At 39.5% G+C, this 5,327-nt stretch overlaps 1 pseudogene; it reads left to right on the forward strand.

Annotated features, from left to right (window-relative positions):
- Positions 1 to 1,511: 1,511 nt before the first annotated feature.
- On the forward strand, positions 1,512 to 2,041 carry LOC102841387 (annotated as a pseudogene).
- Positions 2,042 to 5,327: the final 3,286 nt, after the last annotated feature.

A 5,327-nucleotide genomic window follows, 5' to 3' on the forward strand; every position in this document is an offset into this window, starting at 1 on the left:
TCAAGATCAGATTTGCAGACTCCGGATTTGAGTCTAGGTCTGACTTCAGAGCTACTTCTTTGACCACTAAAATGTTATGTTGTTTGATGATATGAGAAAACGTACACAATTTATAAATGGATCTATCTGTATTCTGAATAGTATTTACTAAAAATAAACATACTGTTAACATTTACACTGCTCATAAGCAATCTAATATTTCCTATAAAAATGAAAAAAAAATCTAGAAATGAAAATCGGTTGTACAGTGATAATCTCTGCCTTTATGCTTAAATCCTTGTCATTTTCAAATCTAAGTGTGAACCTCAACTTTCCCATGAAGACTGTTTCATAAATGACAGCCTTTAATGATCTTGCTGTTCTATAAACTATTAAATTTATAATGGGTGACATACACATTTATTCTTAACTATTCTCTAATGAGTCTCTCAGTGGTGCAAACAATTAAGGTTTGCCTACTTATTGAAAGGAGTCCTGGTGTGGTGCTGTGGGTTAATGCGCCAGATTGCAAAGCCGTTTGAACTGCAGGGTCAGCGGTTCAAGCTCACCAGCTCCTCCTCGAAAACCCCATACAGGGTCGCTATGGGTGGGAATCAACTCGACAGCACTTAACAACAACAACAACTTATTGAAAGGAGTCCTGGTGTGGCGCTGTGGGTTAATGTGCCTGACTGCAAAGCCATTTGAACTCCAAGGTCGGAGGTTCAAGCTCACCAGCTGCTCCTCGAAAACCCTATACAGGGTTGCTATGGGTCAGAACCAACTCGGCGGCACTTCACAACAACAACTTATTGAAAGGTTGCTGATTTGAGTGTACCCTGGGGTGTCTTGGAGAAAAGTTCTGTCAAACAATTTTTGAAAGATCATGGACACTGGAAACCCTATGGCGCATGCCATGGAGTCAGTTCTGACTCAAAGCAACTGTTCATAGGTTTTCCGAGCCTGTAAATCTTTACGGGAGCAGAATGCTTCATCTTTCTCCAGCTAACAGTGAATTCAAACTACTAATGTTGCCTACTGACCTTGCAGTTAGCAACCCAACATGTGACCCACTATGCTGCCAAGGCTCACTCTACGGAACACTAGTTGCTTGATTATGTGCCGTGGAGTTGATTCCGACTCATAGCGACCCTGTATAGGGTTTCCAAAGCAGGGATCATAGTTCAGCTTTAAAACACATGTAGTTGCTATGAGTTGGAATTTATTTACTCTGCAGCAACTGATTTGGTTCTCTAATAAAATAATTTATATTAAATATACCTTTGTTGAAGTTTGTGCTGTGGTCCCATGGATCTGTGTCTTGCTTCAACAGTGTTTGGACGGAACAGATCCAGGGACTCCCCCACCTCCAGCCTCGGACCACCTGTAATAACTTCTTTAGGTGCAATCTCTTCTCTGGGACCATCTTCTTGACCGTTCCTTGGTACCAGGACCAGCTAAACACCATTTGTGTGTGTGTGTGTGTGTGTGTGTGTGTGTGTGTGTGATTAGCTCCAAAGCTTCGACCAACCATGAACTCTCAGATCCGTCAGAATTATTCCGCTGAAGCAGAGGCCGGCGTCAACCTTCTGGTTAATCTGCATCTGTGGGCCTCTTACACCTACCTCTCTTTACACTTGTATTTTGATCGTGATGATGTGGCTTTGGAAGGTGTGGGACACTTCTTCCGTGAGTTGGCGAAGGAGAAGTGTGCGGGTGCTGAGCGTCTCTTGAAACTGCAAAACCAGCGTGATGGTCGCACACTCTTCCAGGATGTGCAGAAGCCGTCCCAAAATGAGTGGGGAAGAACTCTGGACGCCTTGGAAGCCGCCCTGGCCATGGAGAAGAACCTGAACCAGTTCTCTTCTGGATATGCAAGCTGTGGGTGCTACTCACACAGATCCCCACCTCTGTGACTTTCTAGAGAACTATTTCCTCAACGAGGAGGTAAAAATTATCAAGAAGATAATCCTATGGCCTGGGGACCGGCCATCCAATGGCCGGTCCCCAGGCAGGGCTGGGCAAATACCTCTTTGAACGGCTCACTCTCAAGTATGACTAGGAAGAGCCTGTGGAGCCCTGCAACCTGTGAAGGGCCTTCAGCCTTCCCCTGCTCTCCTCAGACCTTCTGCCTGAACCTTGCTCTCCAACCACAGAGGCAGCAGAGTCAACACCCTGGAGCCCCTCTTCTCCCAAGCCATGGGCCAAATGAAAACAATAAAGCTTCCTTTTACAGTTCCCAAAAGTATATATATATATATAGTTGTTGTTAAGTGTCAGCAAGTTGATTCCGACCCATAGTGACCCTGTATAAGGTTTCCAAGGAGCAGCTGGTGAGCTTGAACTGCCGACGTTGCAATTCAAACGGCTTTGCAGTCTGGCGCATGAACCCACAGCGCCACATCAGGACTATATATATACCCTTGTTAAAATCACCAAAACACAAATAAATTTTAAAAGACTTTATTTTGAACAGCTCTTCTGTATATGTGTGGGGAAATGATTTTCTTAAACAAGTGATCTAAAGTGGGATAATTGCAATTATTAAAAAATCAATAAGTAAACCTTTAAATTAGCTCAAAACCACAACACAATATTTGATTGTTCTATGATTCCATAAACAATTTGGGAAAGTGCTCTTCCTGCAAGAAGGAAAACACTCCCAGAAACTAGAAATATCACAGAACTTTAAATACAGATTGATGAAGTTCTAATGTGGCGATGTAAGATAAGCACTTGACTGCTAACCACAAAATCAGCAGTTCAAACCTACCAACCATTCCTCGGAAACCCTATATAGGGTCCCAATGAGTCAGAACGGACTTGATGGCACTTAACAACAACAACAATAAATAAAGGAAATCTTTTATTTTTTTGTTAATTTCCATGGTGAAAAAGTATTTAATCGTTACTGGGTTTGCATGAAAAAAATAATGCCTGAATATTTGGCCTCTTACATACCTCTTGAAATAAAAATAAAGAAAGCACACAGTCTTTTTCATTCGATTATGAATTAATGAGCTTTGTTCTGTTGTGCATAGGGTCATTATGAGTGGGAACCTACTCCACAGTACTTAACAACAACAGCAGCAGCAGCAACAACCCTTTCTAAGCTGGAAAAGGCAAATTGCCAGAGCTTCAGAGCACTTACCAGTTCAGTGTTAAAAAAAAAAAAAAAAAGAAAAAGAAATCAGTAAATAGTTTTGTAATATTGGCCAATTGAGTTTTTAAATTTCTGTTAATATTATACTTATGGGAAAGAGAAATTCCTAGAAATCAAAGTAAGATTTCAGCTTTTAATTATTTTTATACCCTAAATAAGAAGTCTAGCATTCGTCTGAGAATTTGCCATACTGTGGTTACTATCGTGTTGCTGTAGTTCTGCAAGCAATGCCATAGGTATTTTGAACACCAGCAAGGTCCCCCATGTGGACAGGCTTCGGCAGAGTTTCCAGTCTAAAACAGACAAAGAAGAAGGAGAAGCAGACTACATCCAAATGTTTAGCCACTGAAAACCTCAGGAATAGCGCTGAAACACTGCAAGTAAGATAGCACCAGAATGTTGAATAGTGAAATATTATGAATACCACCAGAATAATGTTAGATATAATGCAGGAAGATGAGCCCCTAAGGTTGAAAAGCACTCAAAACTTGACTGGGGAAGACCTACCTCTTCCAAGTAGAGTAGACTGTGATGTCGTGAATGGAGTAAAGCTTTCGAGATCTTCATTTGCTGATGGGACTCAACTCAAAATGAGGACAAAAAGCTGCAAGCATTCATTAATAATTGGAACATGGAATGTACGAAGTATGAATATGGGAAAATTGGAAGTTGCCTAAAATAAAATGGAATATATAAAGATCTATATATTAGGCATTAATGGGCTGAAATGGAATGGTTTTGGCCATTTTGAATCTGACAATCACATGGTTTGCTATGTCTGGAATGATAAATGAAAGAATGGCATTATATTCATCATCATAAAGAACATTTTAAGCTCTAGCTTGAAGTATAATGCTGTCTGTGATGGGATAATATTTATACTCCTACAAGGATGACTAGTTAACACCACTACTATTCAAATTTATGGACCAACCACTAAAGTCAGTGATAATGAAATTGAAGAATTCTACCAACATTTTCAGTTTGAGATTGATCAAACAAGCAATCAAGATATCTTGATAATTACTGGTGATTGTAACACAAAGGTAGGGAACAAAGAGGAAGGGTCAATAGTTGGAAAATATGGCCTTGGTGATAGAAATGATGCTGGAGAATGCATGATATAATTTTGCAAAACCAATGACTTCTTCATTGCAAATGCCTTTTTTAAACAACGTAAAAGAAAACTCTACAAATAGACTTCACCAGATGCCATACACAGAAGTCAAACTGACTACATCTATGGACAGAGAAAGTGGAAAAGCTCCATATCATCAGCCAAAACAAGGCCAGCTCATATGAAAACTCAGGCTGAAGCTGAAGAAAATTAAAACAACACTACTGAGAACCAAAATATGACCTTGAACATAGAGATCAACTCAAAAACAGATTTGATGCATCAGACACTAATGACCAAAAACCAGAAGAGTTATGATATAATATTAAGAGCCTCACAGAAGAAGAAAGCAAAAGATTGTTAAGTAGACAAGAAAGAAGGAAAAAAACAAAACAGGTGCCAGAAGAGACTCGGAAACTTGCTCTCCAGTGTAGAGAAGCTAAAGCAAATTGAAGAAATCAGGAGGTAAAAGATCTTAACAGAAAATTCCAAAGGGCAGCTCGACAAGGCAAAGTATTATAATGAGAAGTGCAGAGACCTGGAGTTAGAAAACCAAAAGGGAAGAACACACTCAGCATTTCTCAAGCTGAAAGAACCTATGAAAAAACTTAAGTCTTAACTTGCGGTACTGAAGTATTGTAGGGACAAAATGTTGAATGATGCAGAAAGCATCAAAAGAAGATGTAAGGAATATACAGAGTTATTGTATCAAAAAGAAATGGTCGATGTTCAACCATTTCAAGAGGTAGCATATGATCAAGAGCGATTGGTAGTGAAGGAAGAATTCCAAGGTGCACTGAAGACATTGGCAAAAAAATAAGACTCTGGGAATTTATGGAATACAAATTGAAGTCTTTCAACAAACTGATGCAACCTTGTAAGCGTTTAGTCATCTATGCCAAAAAAAAATTGGAAGGCAGTTACCTGGTCAAATGATTGGACGAAATCCATGTTTTTGTCCATTGCAAAGAAAGGTGATCCAATGGAATGCAGAAATCATTGGAAAATATCATTAGTATCAGATGCAAGTAAATTTTTCAGAAGGTAATTTAAAAACAACTGTAAAAG

The sequence above is a fragment of the Chrysochloris asiatica genome, unplaced genomic scaffold, assembly GCF_000296735.1.
Source record: "Chrysochloris asiatica unplaced genomic scaffold, ChrAsi1.0 scaffold00139, whole genome shotgun sequence".
Classification (NCBI taxonomy): Eukaryota; Metazoa; Chordata; class Mammalia; order Afrosoricida; family Chrysochloridae; genus Chrysochloris; species Chrysochloris asiatica.